The following is a 23,363-nucleotide window of genomic DNA, read 5'->3' as shown; positions in this document are numbered from 1 at the left end:
AGATACATGGTTCCCTCATTTATCCACACTACCAGTTATTAATATTTATCTACTGCCGGTAATTGCCGATAGTGTATATTAGGGCGCCTGATATTACCGCGACGGCGTCAAGGGTCCCCTGACACCAAAAATCCTCTGTCGGCGCCCGGCGCCGGGCGTCCTGTGAGCGAAGATTGCGGTATATGTTTAGGTATATATATGCTACACGCCATGCCAAGCTATATGACATGCGGTATATGCGGTTTAAATCGCCACGCCATTGTATCACTAAAGTTGCTCATGTGTTCTCTTCCATCTTTGACAAAGTGATTCCTTGGAATTTTGATGACAGCTCACAAACAAATCTTTTGAGACAAAACGACGACAGCGCATGCCTTTTATGTTAAATATTCTCAGGCTGAAATATTAAAGTGTCAAACGACAACAGAAACATGAAACCATGCAAAGTTTTTTCGAGCGGCTGCACACAACCTCTGCGATCGGCCCACGCAACAGGCCGCGTTTCTACCACAAAGCTCGCCTTCGTGCATTGCGTTCGCGGCCAGCGTTTCTCGGTAAAGATTAGTTACATGAACAGCAGTTGCGTGAGAAGCAGTCAGAGATCTTTGAATGCTGTCGCTATCACTCTTAAAGGCGAAACTTAAGCTTCCTCCAAATGTTTCTTATTGAAAATGATGACACCTAATGTTTCTGCAATAATTGTCCATCCTAGCACTTCACTCGTGCAGGTCACATATATTAGCTAATTTATCAATATATTAATTTATCAATACATGGCTTTCAGTGTCACTGTCGCCTGCGTACACTAAGCCTAGCAGACTTTGTCTACCAATAGTGCTTAATACCAATTTTTTTACTAACTTATTGCCCATACCTGCTACTATATGATCAGTAGAGGTCGGGCAATGAACAGCCCTGTCCCAGACTGTTGTTAAAATTCTGAGCGCAGCAAATGCGTGACTTTGTACTTCATCATCTCCACATATCATCATCCATTGCACATCTTCATCATCTGCATATATCGTCACCAACCGCACAGCTTGATCCTCGTGGTAGTAGCACGAGCTCGGCTGGAATAAAGCGGTTCCTTACAAGTGGTGGACGGTGATTTTCTTTCGCCAAGACCTCTCGCACGTTCTCAATGGAGCTCCGCTCGGGTCCCTGCTTAACACCACCGGTCATGCTCGCGTAGGCGAATCCAGGCACGTCCGAGGCCGCTGCTCCACTTCCACCTTCGCTTCCGTCGTGACCATCAAAAGCCGCCAGTGCTACCCCCAAGTCATCGCTGGTCTATGCGGGGAAGACGTAGATGACTGGCTCCAAAACTACGGCCTCGTAAGCGATTTCAACAAGTGGGACAGTTCACAGGAATTACGGAACGTCGACGTTCTACCTGCCCGATGCCGCGAAAACCTGGTTTTGGAACCATGAGCCAGATCTTCCAGACTGGGCGACGTTCACACAACAGCTTCGGCAGGTTTTAAGTGCCCTAGCTGTTCGCGCTGAAGCCGCGAAGAAACTCGGCGAGCGCTACTGTTCCTATAGTACTTGAACCTTGCCCGTAACACTGAACTTTATTAATAGTCCCTGTACACTTCCTTTGGTGGTTCTCTATTATCTTAGTTCACAGCCGTTTAAGAGCATTCCAGAAATTTGCTATTTACATTGTCAAAGGCACCACTAATATCCAAGAAAGCTTTTCGTCACGGTGTAGTTACAGCCATCGCGATTTTCATAACCTGTGCTATCACAAATAAGTTATCATCTATTCATTTGAATCGAGTTGTTTGTCCGCAGGTAAACAACAGGATTTCTTGAAGGGGTGAAGGAAGAGTTATACCTTGAAGCTGCAGTGTGTGGTCAATTATGGTGATGAACAGCTGCTTCCAGAGCACACTTCTACCCTCCTTTGGTGTGCGGTAGAGAAACAGGAGCGTCAAGTTCGAAGAAACCATTCTTGCTGCAAGTCTGTTTGCTTATGTGCAATATGGTGCTAGAAAATGCAGCTCGATGTGTTTTGATTCAGCTCATCGGCAACGTTTTTCGCGTCTTAACGCTGGTGCACTTTCTACAATAACAACAAATGTCGCATCCACCCATATTTAGCAGCCGAAAACTGCGCTCCGTCGTCCGCTGCGATTAGGAACGCTTGAATTTCTGGCACCCTACACCCTCCCTTTGATTTCTTCGAAACAGAGATGGAGCAATATTTAGAAAGGTAAATTGGAATACCCAGGTGTTACCATTGTTTAAGTCTACGTGGTCTGAAGAAGGCTTTAACAATGGATAACTGGGCTAGTTGGTTTAATTACTTGCATCTTGAAACTGCAAATGAGCACAGAGACGAGAAACGAAGAGAGTGGACAAGACGAAGCGCTTACTCACAACTTAAATTTTTTATTGAAATAAAGCGAATATATGCGAAAATGGAGTAGGACGGCTGAGTATGCGTTACAAGGCTCTCGGGTTCAATTATTTGAAAGGCAACGTTAAAAGTAAGAAAGTTCCAAGCGTAAAAAAACTTGAATTCCCTATCATGTAGCAAGACCGAGAGGTGGCTGACACAGTTATCTCCACTTTTCTTTATGTGGAAAGCATCTGCCATTTCACTGGTTAACTGGTTAGTGCTTTTGAAGATAATCTGAGTATCTTCGGAGATAGGATAGTAGCCGCAGTCACTACAGTGGGCAGCTAGATGGGTCGTTCCTGATGAATTACATAACGCCAGACGCTCTCTTAACATCACGTTGATGCAACGCCCAGACTGGCCTACGTAAACCTTACCGGACTTAACCAGGATCATATATACAATGCCCATAGCGCAATGTACGCATTTGTGTATGTTTAATATTGCACTGCAATGACTGCGTGATGGCGCAGCGATGGCGTAGAGGTAGAACATCCGCCTCGCGTGCAAGAGAACCGTGGTTAAAATCCCGGTGCCATGCAATTTCCAACACATTTTAGAAAAAATCCGCGCGTTGATAAAATTGCGTAAACAGGCCTGGGGTGCGGTCTGATCCCAGTGACCAGAACCGGTAACGCACTCTCTCACCAGAGTAGGATTGGCCACCCTGGTGCAGTACTTGGCCATCAACCTCCTCTATGAATACAAGATGATGAATTTCCTTCTCATGATCAGGGTTCCCTTTGATTAGTTGCCCTAGGTAAACGTACTCCTTGACAGACTCTAGAAGCTGACTGGCTATCCTGAACTAAGGTAACTTGGGGTTATTTTAGGCCCTTTGTGCCGAAGCCTCTTCAATGCTGGAAATGTTTTTTTCAGATAGGGCACGCCAGTGCTGCCTGCGCAAATACAGCCGCGTGCTGGTGATGCTCCTAATCGCACAGTAACCACGCTTGTCGGGCAGAACACCGCAAGTGTGGCAATTGTCAGGACCCTCACGATGCATCTTCGAATTATTGTCCACGTAAGAAACCTTTTAAGCTAATTGTTCGAAGTGGGTGGTCGCATAGGGGGGCTGCCTCTAAGATACGACGCAGGCGTTCTCCCCCATCGCCACAACAGCATCAGTCGCCGGAGGTATTCAAGGAAGTCCAATGCCATTGCTAAGAATGCACCACTTCCACTGACTTGCCAAACATTACGCTCTTAAAAAGGTCTCCATCCTTTGGGGCCTATCTTGTCTCAAAACTATAATCATCATCTATCTTGCCCGCATTTCCTTCTGTTCACGCAGCGCGCCCGGTACTTCCAGGTCACGAACGGCATGTGCGTCATCAGCACGACATGGCAGGTAGCCTGCGCGGAGTTTTCAAGAAAGGAAATGCAAATAAGGCAAATGTCACTTACTGTTGTAGAATGGTATTCACCCTAAAGGGTGCAAGCTTTTTCAAGAGCGTAGCACCAAGCAATACCAGTGACGATGACCCTAGGAACAAGGGCACGAGTACCATTGACTCATCTGATGCGAGGTCAAAGCTGCCAGCTATAAACCCATTAGTCATAGATTCCTGCTCGCTCGTCGAACCCTGTTCCGGCATCAGACTGCAGCTATGAGGAAAACCAGCAAGTCGTAGCGATAATAAACGCCCTCATGAGTACCGTTCGAATTCTCCTAACTATTGTACACACCTCAAATGTTGGACGCTCTCAATTCAGTGCTTTTAAGTCTAGAGCCCTTACGTAGCCGTAAGTTCCGTAAGTCGTAGCCCTTCCGTAAAGAAGTCAAAGAAGCTTCGATTTTCCAATGGAATACCCGGAGCCTCAAATCGCGCACTTTTTTTTTATTTTCGTCCATTTGTACTTACGAACACGTTTCACATTATTGTCATTTGCAAACCAAGATTAACAGCGTCAGACGGCTATCCGCTACGAAGTTTTATGTCTGCTACGTGCGGGAACTACATACAATAAAGTCACCATTTAGATCAGGTGTGAGCTCACCTGTGCTCAGTATCCGATGACACGTGGTGACAACAATCAATCCGTCTTTTTGACAATAAGACGTCATAGAAAGAGCGAAACGAAAAGGGAAAGCAAGCGAGGTTAACCAAGGACGTGCCCGAGCGGCTACCCTAAACTTGGGGAGGGGGAAAAGATAAAGAACTTCACATTCACACTCGCACGTGCCTGTGTTTCACATTCATTCGGTTGAACACCGTGAGACTAAGTTCCCTTTTAGCAGCGACACCTCTACTGCGGACTATTACTCATCCGCCATGAGGAAGCTTGACTATGAATAGTCAAGGAAGACGTATTGGTGCTTTGCATCGGATCATAAACTCCGCTTTCTAATTAATGGCAGTGCCATATTACTACATTGATTGCCCTATAACAACTGCTTTCATTTAACTGCTGAACGCCATTGTCAAACCTTGGGACTTTAAGCGACTATTGTTTCCTTTTGGTGATGCAAAATAATGATTGCTTGAACTGACTTCAAACGGATCTGATACGATATCTCAGCGACAACGTAAAGTGGTTTTTTGAAAGTGAGTTTGAACAAACAGACGGTAGTGACCACATTCCCACGCATCCTGAAATCAAGGGCCTAGGCAAGTCCTACCATGTGTGTCTCCCCGCATCGACGGACCAAGGTACAGGCCACTAATGAAGGAGAAATGTCAGGACAATGAAGAGTGCCTTCCTGTGAACATACAAGGTATAATTAAAGATGCCGTTCGAGAAACCACTTCTACTATTACACCTAGAGGAAAATTTTGTGAATGTGAAGCAGGAATTAAGCTACTTCTTAGCGCAGAACGATGGTATAGGCATACCTAATCTATTTACAAATTGAGAGAGGCAAAACGTACGCAGAAGGAGATTCAGCATCGTAAGAACGTGATGTAGTCTCTCCGGTGGAAGTAATTTTGCGAGTCGCTTCACCCACACAATGTTTTACATATGTATGGAGAAATGTTTGCAGTCTAAAAACATCGTCACAAAGGCACCACCCTTTGAAATGTCTTCCTCTCCACCAAGGACGTCAAGAAATTGAAGTAACGGAAAATCTCACCGTGCTTACTTTTTACAAAAACAAAATGGCTTGACTTCCCGTTTGTTAGAAACTTGGCGGGTGGTTGAATATTCTTGCTAACTTTCTTGGTTTCTATTTTACTGCGTTTATGTTCTGCTCCTACTTGTTCCTTGTCGTTTATTCTTTTTGGCCTCTCCAACTTACTGTTTTTTTATTCTTTACTTCCCTTCTTCTTATGTCCAGCTATCTTTGTGATTCGCTTCTTCCTAAACAGTAGGCGAACTTTAATTGTGCCCCTCTCTGTGGCAGTTGCCAGCCTGCTCCTTCCGTATTTCCCTATCTGTGCATTGTATCCACACAGAGAGAAATAAGACCAAACAATAGTAATTGCAGTAATACAGCATTCCTGGGCTAGGCAGAGCCAGTGCAACGATGTGCCATGTCCTGCAGCCGCTTCAACCTCCAACACTACGTCTTGACCTTCCTAGGTGTGCACCTTCCGTGGCGACTGTGGTAATAGCGCATATATCACTCAGCCACAACACACATTCTCGTCGACGCTTTGAAACGCGCATCACGCATATAGGACACTTCGCTCAGATTACTTCGCCCCGCCTCGCCTCCTCCTGCGGCTAGGCCACCTTCTGCAATGAGCGGTATTCTTGCTACCCATTATAAAACTCTACCATCCAACTTCACGTTACCACCAAAACTAGTTTTAGCCCTGTGGTGCCTACACCCCTCCAGGCCCTTCTTACCGTTCGTGGCAGGAAAAAAAAAAGCATTAATTGGCTATATATCTGTAAATGCGAGAGGAATAGGTTAGCGTGACGTCGCAACTCTCTGAGGACTCGGATCCTCGGGTGGATTTCGGGTTTTTCCTTTAATAATTACTTCTCTCCACCTTGCGGGTTTCCCCAGAGCTATTACGTCGAATTGCAAAGTTTTCAAAGTGTTATTCAGGAGCTGACTGAGCGAAGTGCAACTGATGGTGGCCTTGAGCAGACCAGTATCAGTTGCACTTAATCTCTCTCTCTCTCTCTCTATATATATATATATATATATATATATATTGTTGAGAAAGAAGCAGCACACATACGAAAAACACGTTTACGAAATTGCTCACGTTTCTGCCGGCGGGTGCGAAGTCGCGTGATGGAGGAAGCCATTCGAACTCTGTGCAGAAGTAAAATACAAGTTTTGAACGACGACAACAACTGCAGAGAAGCTGGTTAAGGAGCCCTGCACAATTGCTGCAACGTACCACGAAGTCTGGTTGTGTTTAGCATGATAGTGGTTGCACGAAGCCCGTCATCTTACAGCACACAGTAAAGGCTGCGTTGCCGGAGCGTATTGGCACGCCATTACTACTGATGTGGAGGATGAGAGTATAGGCCAACGGAGGTACGAATTCCAAAAAAGAAGTTGTGCTACTAATGGTAGCGCCGTTTTGAGAAATGAAGCCGAGTGGACCGACAAAAAGCGCATAAAAATTATGGTACAGATACTTTGTCTTGCAGTAGCCCCAAGCACGGCAGAGGCGGCATTCCTGGGATATTTAAAGGTGATGCTTTTTGTAGTAGCTTCGCTGGGACTCATAGCGGTGAAATAATTTCCAACAGAAGGTTTGGCAGGTCCGGTATGCACATAGTTTAGAAAAAAGGAGCACACATACGAAAAACGTTTGTTCACATAATGGCTTACATTTCGGCCTTGGCGCGGCTTCGCCAGAGTCACACAGGTTACATATTTGACAATGGTCACTCCGACAAACTCCGGCTGAAACGTAAGCAATTCTGTAAACATTAAGTATGGAGAGCTGGGCTAGTTGTTTGTGATTAGCATTAGGAAACATCATTATGAAACATCATGAAGCCCTGTTTTCCATGAATATAATTCAGTTGAAGTCCGTTCGTGTTGTCTGTCTTTTATCCTCCGTGTTCAAATCTGCGCTGGAACAATGTTTCATTATGTAAACACGCATTTTCATATGTGTGCGCCTTCGTCTTAAACTAGGTGCATGCCGGATCTACAGAACATTCGTTCTGAAAAAAAAGTGTATATATATATATATATATATATATATATATATATATATATATATATATATATATATATATATAAAGAGCTCAACTGGTAGAGCATCGCACGCGAAATGCGAAGGTTGTGGGTTTGGTTCCCACCTGTGGCAATTTGTTTGACACATGCCATGTGATTTGACACGTGATTGACACGTGTACTTATCTGTATCGGGCAACCACGTGTCGCCGCCTAACAAATGTAATCGTGCAGCGTGGGACGCGCCTGCATGTATCCGACGTTTCTGGAAAGTTATCGATGCTTCTATCCGCTGTCTGTTGTCTCCGAACCTTATGTTATCTGATTTGATCACCTGACGCGAATGGTGTAGAACTTTGTGGAAGGCACGCGGGTCCGAACGATTAGTCCGGAGCATTCCACGACTGTTCTATAAAAGCCGACGTGCTTGACCCACTGATAAGATTTTCGACGATCGCCGACCGTGTTCGCCGCTATCATTGTGCTATATGTGTAGCCTCTTTTGTGGGCACAAGGTCGCCCAATAAAAGTTAGTTTTGTGCTTCACAGTATTGCTACTGTGTTCTTTGACGTCACGACCACGTGACATCTGGTGGAGGTGCTTTGCGGTCATGTACCGGACGCCCCCACAAAGCCGTGACCCAAGTCCTCACTCGGAAGACACCAACGTCGCCAAGAACCAGCGAGGTAGCCGCAGGCTGCAAGGACTGCCCCCGGAGCACGGACTTTTGCCTGAGACGACTGGGAAGATCGCCACGAAGTCCACCCCAATGGCAGCCCCAGCGTCCCCCGTCGTACTGCAGCAGCCCAGCGAGCCTCCGACGTTCCGCGGTTCAACTTTTGAAGACCCGGACAGCTGGCTTGAGACGTATGAGAGAGTCGTTGCGTTTAACAACTGGAACTGCGACGACAAACTGCGACATGTCTTCTTCGCATTGGAAGACGCAGCCAGAATGCGGTTCGAGAACCGAGAAGCTACCTTAACGACCTGGGAACTTTTCCTTAGCGGCTTCCTGCACACATTCGCAAGCGTCGTGCGCCGAGAACGAGCCCAAGCACTACTAGAAACCCGGGTGCAGCTACCTAATGAGACAGCCGCGATCTTCAGGGAGGAAATGAGCCGTCTCTTCCGCCACGCCGACCCTGAAATGTCCGAGGAGAAGAAAGTCCGCCTGCTCATGCGTGGTGTGAAGGAAGAACTCTTTGCCGGAATGGTACGAAGCCCACCAAAGACCGTCAACGAGTTTCTTCGCGAGGCCACCGGCAACGAGAAGACACTCGAGATGCAAAACCGGCAATTCGACCGCGGCACGAACTCGACAAACTACGCCGGAGTTCAGTCACTGCCCACCGACGACCTACGCGAGAGTATCCGAGCTGTCGTGCGGGAGGAGCTACAGAAGCTGTTCCCACCATCACAGCCTCAAGTGGCTTCGATTGCCGATGCCGTACGTGAGCAGCTCCAACAACAACTCGGAGCAGCCCCTGAATCACCACAGCCTCAGCCGCAAGCGATGACCTACGCCGCCGTCGCCCGCCGTCAGGGTCCCCCTCCAAGACCGCGCCAGGGCCCCGTAACGCGGCAATTCCGTCGACCACCACCGCCGCCGCCAGCACGCCCACCCGAGGAAGACAGACGTTTGGCGCGCTCCTGACCACCACCCGCTCTGCTACCACTGCGGAGAAGCGGGTCACGTCTACCGACGATGCCCATACCGGGAGATGGGATTGCGAGGTATCGCCGTGAACGCTCCGCGCCCGCAGCAAGGTGAACGCCCTCGCGATATCGCCTACTACCTCGCCGCTACTCAGTGGAGCTCTCGACGACCGTCGCGTTCGCCATCACCAGGCCGCTACCTGTCGCCGCAGCGCAGACCATACACTGGCCCAGCCCGGGACCGGTCAGCGAGCCCGTATCCGGAAAACTAAAAGCAGCAACCGATGGAGGTGTGGTTGCTGTTCGTCGAACTGACGAAAATCCTCCGCCGCCGACGAAGACACCAAAGAAACTACCTCGACGACATAACGACACGCCGCCGTCCCGACGAAGTCTGGAAGCAAAGAATACGACGACGAAAGGCGACCTGACGACGTGACGTTCCAGTTTCAGTTCAACACGACGCAGCCGTGATCCGACGCCGAGACCTAACTGCAACGCCAGACAAAGAACCACCGACTTCGACGTGCTTCTCGACGGCCATGCAGTCACCGCTTTAGGGGGCACAGGAGCCGATTACTCCGTCATGAATGGACTCATCGCCGCGCAGTTGAAGAAAGTTAAAGCTGCGTGGGAAGGCCCTCAAATTCGAACCGCTGGAGGGCACCTCATCACGCTGACTGGAATCTGCACGGCAAGAATAACCATTCATGACCGAACTTACCCTGCCACCTTCGTTATCCTCCAACAGTGTTCACGAGACGTCATTCTCGGTATGGACTTCCTGAACCACCACGGCGCAACCATCGACCTGAAGTGGGCTGAGTCAGAAAAACTAGTCATGGATGTTTGCCGCAAAAATCTTGATATAACCTTGGAACCTAACGACGCTGAAAGAGCGCATCGCCTCGGAAATCATTCAGCCGACCGAATTCGTCCCGTAATCGTAAAATTCCTATCTCATAAAACCAAAGACGCACTGTTATCAAATGGCCGTAAATTGAAAGACACAAGCTACAGTATTGGAGAGGACTTCTCCCGCACCGTTCGACACGCGCGTAAACAGTTACTAGTGTTTGTCAAAGCCAATTCTAACAAGTACTCCTTGCGCTTCAAAACCCTGCACATCGGCTGAAAACGCTATGTATTTGCCGCATCATCCCAAGCCGTTAAGGAAATACCATAGCAATTGCCTCGTCACAAAACTTTAACAAATCGTCGACCCGCTCCACCGCACAATGTTCTCTCGTTTTCGATAATATTCACTAACATCGGTAGTCTTCTTCCAAAGCGCGAACTCATATCAAACATCATGTCGTCATCCGGGAGCAACATACTAATGCTAACAGAAACTTGGCTAAATAGTGACCTAACGGATAGGGAAATTTCGGCCGATTTACCCAACTTCGAAGTGTATCGAAACGATCGAAAAGGCAGACGGGGGGGGCGGTGTTCTGGTTGCCATTCATCGAGGCATATCATGCTCTGTTGTTGACGTCGCATCCGATATTGAAGCCATATGGCTCATCTGTCACGCTCCCCCCGTAACAGTTCTGCTTGGCGTTTGCTACAGGCCCCCCCAGACTAGTCCAGACTTCCCACGTCATCTGAACAACATCCTTCATAAACTTGTTCTCACATATCCAAATGCCCGTATTCTTCTTTTTGGTGATTTTAATTACCCGGATATTGATTAGCAGAACATAGCTAGTTCCACAATAACGTGTCATGCAGAGGCGAAAAACTTCATCGATGTCTGTTTAAATTTTAACCTCACTCAATTAATTTCCCAACCAACCCGTGTCTCACGAGAATCAGCAAACACGCTCGACCTGATACTAACAAGCAGCCCCGAGAATGTATCATCCATCAGTTACCTTCCTGAAATCAGCGATCACAATGTCATGCATGCTTTATTCTCATTTACCTCGACTCAAAAACAGACATCCGATAAAACGATACAACTCTACGATAAGGGTAACTATAATGCAATAACTGAAGAACTTAACACCTTTTTTCCTGAATACGTATCCGCATTTCACACTCACTCACTTCATGAAAACTGGCTGATATTCAAGAACAAATTAAATCATCTCACTAATATGTTCGTACCAAGGATTACCTTTCATACTAATCGCAATAAAGCATGGTTTACCCAGCACTTAAAACGACTCGAAAACAAAAATAAACGATTGTTTCGTACCGCCAAACGAAACGACACGCCTGCCGCATGGGGAAAATACTTCGAGGCCGAAAAATCATACCTACTTTCTGTTCATAACGCCAAGTACTCATTTTATCACAATGACTTACCAAACTTACTTATAAGAAACACCAAGCAATTCTGGCAAGTTTTAAACCCAACACATCCTCCCGATATTAAACTGACGAATTATTCACATGAAGCGGTGACTGACCACGACTGCGCAGAAATATTTAGCCATGCATTCACATCTGTTTTCACTACCGAACTCGACGCACCTTCACAATTACCACCCTTTAACTTAGATACCCCCATGCCGGCAGTCACGTTCGTCGAAGAAGGCATTTCATCCATAATTCATAATATGAAACTTTCATCATCAGCTGGTATGGACCTGATTAATTCAAAACTATTGAAAAATGTGGAATCAATTTGTGCATCATATTTATGTCTCATTTTCTCACAGTCACACTCTTTAGGAATTTGCCTCTTGATTGGAAAACGGGGAAGGTCGTTCCAGTCTACAAATCAGGTAACAGAGACTCGCCCTTGAATTACCGCCCCATTTCATTGACTAGAGTGCCCTGTAAAATCATGGAACATGTCATCTACTCACAAATCATAAACTTCTTGGACCGAAACCATTTTTTTCACCCTTCACAACATGGGTTTCGTGAGGGCCTCTCTTGCGAAACCCAACTAGCGCTTTTCCTTCACGACTTGCACACTGATCTAGACCGTAATATGCAGACCGACACCATCTTTCTTGATTTCACTAAAGCTTTTGACAAGGTTCCCCACCGCCGGCTATTACTAAAACTCTCAAAGCTGAACCTACCCCCTAATATTCTCCACTGGATTGAAGAATTCCTAACTAACCGTTCTCAGTCAGTCTATCTTAACGGCCATCTCTCTACATCTCTCCCGGTTACTTCAGGCGTCCCACAAGGTTCTGTCCTCGGTCCCCTCCTATTCTTAATATATATTAACGACTTGCCCCTGCATGTTTCCTGTAGTATTCGAATTTTCGCAGATGATTGTGCTATTTACCGCACCATTAATAACTGTCACGATCAATACACTCTTCAGACAGAGCTTAACAGCGTACTAAATTGGTGTAATAACTGGCTAATGTCCCTCCATCCTAGTAAATGTAAACTCATGTCCTTCACTCGTCGGCACAATCCATATCTCTTTCCTTATTTAATTTCTAACACAGAGATTGAGCAAGTACAATCATATAAATATCTAGGAGTCACCCTCTCTTCTAATCTATCATGGCAGGTTCACGTCGGTAATGTCATTTCAGCATCAAACAAAACACTCGGTTTTCTAAAACGTCACCTTCGTCTTGCCCCACCACATGTTAAATTGCTCGCGTATAAATCACTTATAAGGCCCAAATTAGAATATGCATCCCCCATCTGGAGCCGACATCAAGCATATCTAATCACCGCATTGGAAGCTGTGCAGAATCGTGCTGCCCGATTCATTCATTCCTCATACTCATATGACGTCAGTGTTTCATCCTTGAAAGCTACATCCGGACTGCCACCCCTCTCTTTTCGTCGTCGCATTGCTAGCCTCACCCTTTATCACAAATTCCTTTATTCTCCTCTCAATCAAGCACTGTATATCGCCGCCGCATCACGCATATCTCACCGCACCAGTCAACCCCTTCAAGTTGCCCTCCCACTATCACGTGCTACTACGTTTTCAGCTTCATTATTTCTTCGAGCAGCCACGGACTGGAACGGCCTACCCCATGACATCGTCGCCATCACTTCAACACCTGCTTTTCAAGAACGCGTAACAGATCACCTTCAATGTTAAATCACCATGGCTGTTTGTTTTCCTCACTACAAATGTAATCCCACCCCTTATGTAACACCCCCTGAAATGGGGGCCTTTAAGGAATAAAACTGAACTGAATTGAAGTCGAAGTCAATAACGCTGTCGGAACATAAAGCGATACTGCTGGAGAGCCCTCGTATTCACAACACCTTGAGTGTGCTCGAAGACCAAGTGAGCATCCCGCCTCGCTCCAGCATTGTTATTTCGGTCGGCACCGAAACTCCCGTTGGCGTAGAAGGCGTCATCGAAGGCGACCAACGTTTACTGCTAGACCGTGAAATTTGCGTCGCAAGAGGGATCGCTCGACTGCATGGAGCGAAAACTGAAGTGTTGGTGCCCCAACTTCAGCCAGGAGTTCAAGCACATCAACAAGGGCACGACGATCGCGTACATCGAGGAAATTGTGGAAACCAGTAATGCGTTTGTCCTCTCGGATTCCGCCGCATCTACCCCGATGACGATGGTTTCCGAACCAGACTACGACATTAATCCAAGTCTCCCCGTGATTAAGCAACAGCAGCTCAGAAGTCTGCTCCGACGATACAAAGACTGCTTTTCGACGTCATCGAGGATTCGACAAACATCAGTCGCCAAGCATCGCATAATCACCGAGAAGTGCGCTCGACCACTCCGCCAGAGCCCTTATCCAGTTTTGCTGCGAGAACGTGCAGCTATAAGAGAACAAGTCGACGAAATGCTGCGCAACGACATCATCCAGCCGTCGAAAAGCCCGTGGGCATCCCCTGTTGTCCTGGTAAAGAAAAAGGAGGAACCCTACGTTTCTGTGTCGATTATCGTCGTCTGAACAAGACCACGAAGAAGGACGTATACCCCATCCCACGAATAGACGACACATTGGATCGGCTCTGCAACGCTAAATACTTCTCGTCGATGGACCTCAAGTCTGGCTATTGGCAAACAGAAGTCGACGAAAGAGATCGCGAAAAGACGGCTTTCATCACCCCAGATGACCTCTACGGGTTCAAGGTTATGCCATTCGGACTGTGCCCGGCGCCTGCAACGTTCCAGCGCGTCATGGACACGGTGTTCGCAGGATTGAAGTCGCAGACCTGTCTCGTTTACTTGGATGACGTCGTCGTCTTCACCGAAACTTTCTACGATCACCTGAAGCGGCTTGCGACAATACTAGAGGCCATCAAGACGTCAGGGCTAACTCTGAAGCCGGAAAAATTCCGCTTCCCTTACGATGAGCTTCTGTTCCTAGCCCGCGTAATCAGTAAATTTGGTGTACGTCCAGACCCGCACAAGACAGCTGCCATCGCACAGTTCCCGCAACCCATCAACAAGAAGGCAGTGCGTAGATTCCTTGGCATGTGTGCCTGCTACAGGCGCTTTGTCAGGGACTTTTCACGCATCGCCAAGCCATTGACACGTCTAACTAAACGTGATTGGCGCGAAGTTCAGGTGGGAAGCACCGCAGGCCGACGCATTTGAAGAACTCAAACGACGCATGCAGTCGCCGCCGGTACTTGCGCATTTCGACGAGTACGCCGATACAGAAATCCATACTGACGCCAGTAGCATAGGCCTCGGTGCCGTTCCAGTCTAGAGGAGAAACGGAGTCGAACAAGTGATAGCTTACGCTAGCCGGTCGCTGTCAAAAGCGGAAGGCAACTATTCTACGACCGAAAAAGAATGCTTCGCCATCGTTTGGGCTACAGCTAAATGGCGCCCTTATCTTTATGGCAGGCCATTCAAAGTCGTCAGTGACCACCACGCGTTGTGTTGGCTAGCGAATATAAAGGATCCTTCAGGACGATTGGCGCGGTGGAGCCTCAGACTACAAGAATACGACATCACTGTAACCTACAAGTCCGGACTTAAACACTCCGATGCCGATTGCTTATCACGCACCCCCATTGACCCGCCGCCGCAAGACGACGAGAATGACGACGCCTTCCTTGGAATGATGAGTGCGGAAGGCTTCGCTGAACAGCAACGGGCAGACCCGGAGCTAAAAGGCCTCGTCGAATATTTGGAAGGGCACACCGACGTTGTCCCGAGGTAATTAAGCGCGGATTATCTTCCTTCACGCTTCAAAACAATCTACTCGCGAAGAAAAACTTCTCACCACTCCGCGCCAACTACCTTCATGTTGTCCCGTCAGGACTTCGTACAGAAGTATTGCACGCCCTACATGACGATCCGACCGCTGGACACCTCGGATTTTCCCGGACACTATCGAGGACACACGAAAAGCATTATTGGCCGCGCCTGACCACCGACGTCGCCCGTTATGTCAGAACATGCCGAGACTGTCAGCGACGCAAGACACCGCCGACAACGCCAGCCGGATTACTACAGCCAATCGAGCCTCCTTGCCGACCTTTCCAGCAGATCGGGATGGACTTGCTGGGACCCTTTCCGACGTCAACAACCGGAAATAAGTGGATCGTCGTGGCGACGGACTGCCTCACCCGCTTTGCTGTAACTAAAGCACTGCCGAAAGGTAGCGCAGCCGAATTGGCGAAATTCCTTATCGAGAACATCCTGCTGCGACATGGCACCACAGATGGCCTCATCACCGACAGAGGAATGGCCTTTACAGCGGAGCTCACCCAAGCCATTCTGAAATACAGTGAGACAAGGCACAGGAGGACAACGGCCTACCATCCGCAGACGAATGGTCTTACGGACCGGCTGAATAAGACCCTCGCCGACATGCTAGCGATGTAAGTCGGCGTCGAACACAAGACCTGGGATGCCGTCCTGCCGTACGTAACATTCGCCTACAACACGGTGGTGCAAGAAACAACACAGATCACGCCGTTCAAGCTGGTCTAAGGCAGGAACACGATGACGACGCTCGACGCCATGCTGCCGCACGTCACTGACGAGGAGAACCTTGACGTCGCTACCCATCTCCAGCGCGCCGAAGAAGCCCGACAGCTCGCCCGCCTGCGAATAAAGAACCAGCAGAGGACCGACAGGCGACACTATAACCTCCGACGACGCTTCTTCGAGTACGAACCCGGTGACGGTGTTTGGGTTTGGACCCCTATTGGCGAGAAGCATTTGCGTCGCCATTTCGGACCGTACAAGATCATCCGACGTATTGGCGCACTGGACTATGAGGTCGTGCCAGACGGCATTTCTCTATCACAGCGGCGCCGCTCACGACCTGAAATAGTCCACGTTATGCGACTCAAGCCGTACTACCAGCGTTAATGAACTTTGGGGCTTGGCATAACTGACCTTTGGACTTTGTTTCTTTTCGTTGTTTTGTTACGTTCAATAAGTGTCCTTTTGTGTTTCGCTCTTGTATATTTGTAGCATTGGGACGATGCTTTTTAAGAGGGGGATTTTGACATGTGTACTTATATGTATCGGGCAACCACGTTTCGCCGCCTAACAAATGTAATCGCGCAGCGTGGGACGCGCCTGCATGTATCCGAAGTTTCTGGAAAGTTATCGATGCTTTTATCCGCTGTCTGTTGTCACCGAACCTTATGTTATCTGATTTCATCACCTGACGCGAATGGTGTAGAACTTTGTGGAAGGCACGCGGGTCCGAACGGTTAGTCTGGAACATTCGACGACTGCTCTATAAAAGCCGACGCGCTTGACCCACTGATCAGATTTTCGACGACTGGTGACCGTGTTCGCCGCTATCGTTGTGCTATAAGTGTAGCCTCTCTTGTGGGCGCAGGTTCGCCCAATAAAAGTTAGTTTTGTGTTTCACACCCCCGTATTCTTAAACTTGCCTTCACTTGAAGCTCCTCCTCGACTCAGCCAAGTCGAGGTGACGGGGCTTCTTTCACTCAAGGCTCCGTTGCGTTTCATGAACACTACTTCACTTTTCCTCCGCGAAGGAACGCCTTGAAAATGCGCCCTCGACTCAAGTGAAGTGTATCGACCGAGAAAAGCGTCTGATATCGAGACTATTCTTCAATGTGCTTATTAAAAGTCCCATTATTTAAGACAAATATGTGTTTCAGTTCATTCGTCTTCCCAATTAAACAACTACACGGCGCAATGTACAACTTTAGCTCGGCAACGCTGCCACTGTGAGCGTTCGACGGATAAAGGCAGCGGGAGCTGTGTTTCAGGTCTGGCAACAATCGCATCCCAACAGCTGAGAGAATGGCACATGGCTGAGAACACTGAGAACCAAGATAATTTGCGCGGGCATTTGTCCGCTGCTCTTTTTTTCCTAGTGTTTCATTGCTGACTGACGTTGCGGTTGATAATCGCGGTTATGATGGGTGATTTCGTCCTTGTGCGTATGGTGACCGAGCCTGAATGACTTCTGAGGCCACAGATGGAACGGCCGATGGGCAGCTTTGTTTACCTTCAAGACCGAGTGGTGCTGTGAGTTTGCTGAAAGCAACAACAGGACAGAAAATATGGGTGAGTGAGCCATTCTTTCATGGAAGCACAGTATGTCAATGCGGTTTTCTTGAGGTTGCCGCTGCGCAGTCGATAAGCCGTTTCCGATGTACACAAGCATGATTGACTCCAGTTGCTCATGCTGAGGAAATTAATTAGCACCTTAAACATATTCGAGGCAGCATAAGCTTCTCCAAAACATGTTCTTTTTTTTTGCTCATGGGAACTTGTGGAAGATTTGGCACGACAATGTTGGTTTCGCTTTTTTAAACGATAATGTAGAAGGTACGGATCGGCGCCTGCATCCAACGATCATTCCAGTATCGCGTATGAAATCTTTCGGTAGAGGAGAAGCAGTTGTAGTATACATGAGGCAGAATGCGTATATGGTTGAGTGCGTAGCTCCGGCAGGTCGAAAAAAAAAGCGTCTTTTGAGTCCTGTAGTTTGTTTTAGAAGCCGTGGTGGTCATTCGGCTTGCTCAACTTGTAGCACATATGGTCAACGAACCAGCACTGGTGCCTGCATTTCGTGTGCTTCCTCACTTCACATATACGCTACGCAATGTTTTAATCTTCCGAAAATTCCCTTGTCAATACTTTATCACCACCATTTGTTTTTTCGTCCTAACTCTTTCAGTGTGCTATGTGGTAGCAGCTGATGCACGTTCCGTAAACTGGGCTTTCAAGTTCACGCAATGCCAACATATTTTTAGTTGTGCTACGTTTTTCATATCCGTTGCTTAGGTATACTGAATTTACTTAGCGCGCGAGCGCCCTGCCTACATAAAAGTTTTGGCATTCTGGTGCAGAATGTGGGCCTTGGAAGGACCAGCTGATGAAAAAATCTACGCCTGTGCTGCACAGTAAGGCTTCTGGCAGACCTGAAAGCATCGATAGATATGGTGCCTGCCTGTTGGAATTGCACCAGCTCGCTTCCCTGAAAGGAGCTAGGTGCTGAAGAAGTACTTGACTAGCCTACCCGGTAATTAGTCTGTGCTTATTTTCATAAACTTTGTAAAAATATTCATGTTGCATGTCCCCACATTCACAAAATTTAAATGGGGAAATGGACACCCTGTTATTTCGAACCACACACATGAAACAGCCATGTCAATGAAATCAAATTAATTTTTTATTCCCCTTCAGCTGTCGTATAATTTTTGTTTTAAATCGCATGAATATGATGGGCGAGGTCATCAGTTGCCCGTGGTGCTTTGCAGCTGCGACAGGATCCTTTTGCTGCGCACAATTTGTGAAGCAACACTTTCGTAGCATTTGTAGCCAGCACTTCAGTATTTTGTGGCATGCTGAAGCTACTTTAGCATGAGCAAGTGTAGATTAAAAATATGCCATAGCTTTCATGGTTGATCTCAGCTTTTCTGAAATAGCGGTAGTAATGCGCTCTATACTGTATTTTTCAGCATTGTCATTGTGACAGTCTGCATCACCATTTGGCCTATTTTGGGATCCCACAAGACACGCTGCTACCCTGCGTGTTGTACCTTGGTCAATTGCTGAAGTACTGCAAGCCCCATTGAAGCCAACTGTCATCCGCATCCAATGGAAGAAACTCATTGTTCGGGCCATCATAACTTATCTTAAGCTGGAGCTAGAAGCAGGGTAGAAACAGCATATATTCTACAAGAGTTTACCACTGCATGCCATCGGGTGGCTACACCCGACAGACTACTGTCTTGAACAGAGATGGTGTTTTATTCTAGAATATATTAGTCAGCAGTACTACTCCTGTTTATATCCTTGGAAACAAACAAGCGAAGACACCAAACACAACAGAGGAGAAATTACTTCTACTTACTAATTGAATTAAAGAAATGACAAATTAATGGCAATGAAAGTGGTTGAGAAAACTTGCCATAGGCGTGCGATGCTCCAACCAATGGAGCTACCGCGGCACCGTTTTCCCATCCACTTTCTTGTGTATTTATATTTTACAACTAGAACTAACTACTACTACTACTAGAACTACATCATTTCCCACCTGCGGCAAGTTGTTTTTTCATCCACTTTCATTGCCATTAATTTGTCATTTCTTTATTTCAGTTAGTAAGTACAAGTAATTTCCCTTATGTTGTCTTTGGTGACTTTGCTTGTTGGCTTCTCATGATATGATTATTAAAAATCGCGCCCCTCGGTCAACCCTCTTTCTTCTCCTTCATTACTGCTTCTGTTTGTAGGATCAGAGTTCACGCTGTATTTATTGCATACTATCAAAGTACAAAAAGGCGATAATAATGTTAATAATAATAATAATAATATTTGGGGTTTTACGTGCCAAAACCACTTTCTGATTATGAGGCACGCCGTAGTGGAGGACTCCGGAAATTTTGACCACCTGGGGTTCTTTAACGTGCACCTAAATCTAAGCACACGGGTGTTTTCGCATTTCGCCCCCATCGAAATGCGGCCGCCGTGGCCGGGATTCGATCCCGCGACCTCGTGCTCAGCAGCCCAACACCATAGCCACTGAGCAACCACGGCGGGTCGATAATAATGTTAATTTATCGTTTTAGAAAAAAAAAAAAATTGGCACTTGAATTGACCAGAAATTATTAGGGGTACATACCGACTTAATAAATATGACTGAAGAAAGGCCATATGGATGAAAAATACAATGACTTCAGCTACAACGTGTCTATGAAGGCAAATACATGCACTCAAACTGCTTTTAGGGGTGATGTTTGAGCTGTTAGAATGGCAGAAAAGTGATAAACGTCTTAAGCAGAATATTTCGACGGCTATTATAGTGCAGCACGACATTAACTGGACCTCTCCTCCACTTGCACAACAATGCAAGCGCAGCACACACAGCACAGTTGGAAAGGCAGTTGCTCTTCGCGCGTGTGTTGGCAACCTGGTTCCTGCAAAGAGAAGGGGTTGGTAATAAACATACAACGATGTTAAAAAAGGTCCATGAAACGAGCTTAGGTACTGTATTCGTTTTCTGTAGTTTACATTTCGTAATAATACATTAGTTTAAGAAGTTTGTGTTCTATAGCGTGATTTTTTTTACATCAATTAGCTCATACTGTTTTTATTTATTTTTATTTGCAAATAAACATTTTTCAGCTGGCCTACCGCTTGCTCAGCAAGACCGACAACAGCGATCTAACACTTACATAACGAACCCTATAGAGAGCTGGGATGTTCGCAGTAAAGGTGTGCGAGATATATCTGCTACCACTTGCTAGCACTGTCTGTATTATGTGCTGTCACTACACTGCTGCACCTTTATTTATCGGGATAAAAAATGATGTGATGCAGAAAACTCTACTCCTTTCTATTGTTATTGTGTCTTTTATTTGAACAAAACATCACATTAACCTGTCTATACGTGCACGTATAATTCTGAATGCCATTTCATGGTTGGTGACTTCCTCGTTGAGCTTGGATCTTCATAGGGATGACAAGCTTATTAAACTGAATCGTTTGAAGCAAGGATTACGTAATTATTGCTGATGACCTTAAATTGCACCAACTGCACACGGTCCGCGCGAAATTACAGTCCATTTCGTATTTTCCTTAGCGCAACTAGCAGCATCAAATTAAAGAAAATTGCAAAAATTGAAGTGAACGCACCTGCTCGTTTACAAAGATGCTCGCTTTGCTGCGGTGTGTTTCGCCGTCCTTGGATTAGCGTAGGCAGTGACGATCTTCCCGAGTACAAACAGCGCCGACGGGGCGACGGCCGGCGCTCGCGCAAGCGACACACGCACGTGCAACACACCCACTGGTGACAGGAATCTTCGTAGCTGTTTTCTTTTTGCAAGTTCAAAGTCCGCCGCAGTTATGTATCGGGCCGTGCTTGAACTGATCCGGCTTTCTACGATGAGCCGCAAGAAACACGTGAATGAACTGACGCCGATAGTAGGTTCGGAGCACTGGCACGAAGAATACGTGTGCAGGTCATCAACTGGCTGATGCACGGAGTATGACGACAATCACTGCACTAGCTCGCAGTCTTCTTGACAGGACGGCCGATGTGTCTCGGCGCTGCAGTGGAATAATTCCGGTGCCGAAGCGCTCCAGAGGACTGCAACGGTCCCTAAAACGAAGCCCTTGAAAATGCGCAGCACGGTTAACACAAGATAAGCTACGGCGGCAACTCGCGTCCATCGGAAAATGCTGACGAGGCGAGCGACAGATCGCAAGGCAGCCATGTTTACGCACTAACTTCACTCGAGGAGCGATTCAAGGTAGCTGCGAGGCTACCTTGAGATTCTCGAGTAAAGCGCTCGAGTTTTCCTTCACTCAAGGCGCGTTTCAAGTGGAGGGCGATTTCTGAAACGAAAAACCGCCCTCAAGGAGCATTTCGAGTGGAGGGTCAAGTCGAGGTGCGTTTGTGAATACGGGGGACAGTATTGCTACTGTGTTCTTTGACGTCACGACCACGTGACAATATACATATATATAGCTCAATTGGTAGAGTATCGCAAGCGAGATGCGAAAGTTGTGGGTTCGATTCCCACCTGCGGTAAGTTGTTTTTTCATCCACTTTAATTTCCATTAATTCATCGTTTCTCTATTTCACTTATTAAGCACAAGTAATTTCCCCATATGTTGGCCTTAGTGGCAGTGTTTGTGGGCTTCCTATTACATGACTAATAATAATCGGGACCCTCGGTTAACCCCCTTTCTTCTCATATATATATATATATATATATATATATATATATATATATATATATATATATATATATATGAGTACACACGCTCTTCTAAGCTCTCCCATTCTCTCTACCAGGTGACCGGCTTCCCACGTACACTTCACACACATGAAATTTTTTTCCACTTTGACACTCCTAAATCTCACGTATTACAGGAGAGCTGAGTTGTCATCGCCAGCGCTGCAACAGACAACACATTCCTGCATGAGAAACACAGTAGAAGTCTTCACGTCTAGTCCGGTGGTTCTGTTTTCTCAGGAAGCTGCAGAATCCACCCCCTTCATGCTGCCCTGCAGTTCATGGTTCAGTAGGCGTCACAGGAATTGTCCATCTTCTGTGACTTCGAGGCAGATCTTCAGTGCGCTGTGTCACCACTTCATCACAGGCCTAAGGGGCAATACAGGCTCACTCACACAGGCGACTCACAGCGGTCACGCTGCCAAGTTAATCGCAAATTGTCGTAAATGGTCACTTTTCTAAAAAAGCGACAGTTCTAAGCCAGTCGCTCGCTCCCCGATTTTCAAGTCCTGTGACCGCAGTCGCAAAACTACTGCAACAATCAGCAGCATTCAGCAACGTGCTTGTTAAGTGAGCTAGGAAACGAATGTTTACAACTGTTCATGCAGTTGATAAAATGACTAACATCACTTCGTATAGCTGTCTAATAATTTGCTAATATTAACGGCGAAACGGCGGCTTATTTTGAATGTCGTTGCCCCCAGTTCAGCCATGGAGCCTTTTCAACCATTGGCACCGGTGTTGTACCTCATATTGAACATTAGCTGTCAAAACTCTTTACAAAAATATGTATCCCCGAAAACTATTTGCATACTCCGTCTCGTCAATTCGCCTATTCAGGGCATTGTAATTGTGAAAATGTCGCTTTGCCTCTTATAGATTCTACAATGCATGCACGAGTGACATTATTGCTTTTCTAGTAATGTATGAACACACAAAGTGGGAAGGAGGGGGGAGGTGAGGTTGCGTCGACAGTTTGATTATGCCCCAATCCAACCTCCCTTCGAGCTCTTATATATGTGATTTTTTTTCCGCGCCAGAGCCTATGTGCTTTCTTTCTCATGACACTTTTATATCGAAGTTAAAAAGGAATT

General features: G+C 46.8%; 1 protein-coding gene and 1 long non-coding RNA gene across 3 annotated transcripts in view; both read left to right on the top strand.

Annotated features, from left to right (window-relative positions):
- Positions 1-23,363, top strand: part of LOC135906185 (uncharacterized) — a 96,463-nt gene that overhangs the window by 67,021 nt on the left and 6,079 nt on the right. The gene's annotated exons all lie outside the window — the stretch shown is intronic.
- Positions 17,412-19,723, top strand: LOC135906187 (uncharacterized). Its single transcript, XR_010565666.1, has 3 exons — positions 17,412-17,587; positions 18,376-18,548; positions 18,988-19,723. It is a non-coding gene; the product is annotated as an uncharacterized lncRNA (long non-coding RNA).

This window comes from Dermacentor albipictus, unplaced genomic scaffold (assembly GCF_038994185.2).
Source record: "Dermacentor albipictus isolate Rhodes 1998 colony unplaced genomic scaffold, USDA_Dalb.pri_finalv2 scaffold_16, whole genome shotgun sequence".
Classification (NCBI taxonomy): Eukaryota; Metazoa; Arthropoda; class Arachnida; order Ixodida; family Ixodidae; genus Dermacentor; species Dermacentor albipictus.
The sequence above is the reverse complement of the archived record's forward strand: the minus strand, read 5'-3'. Positions and strand labels throughout refer to the sequence as shown.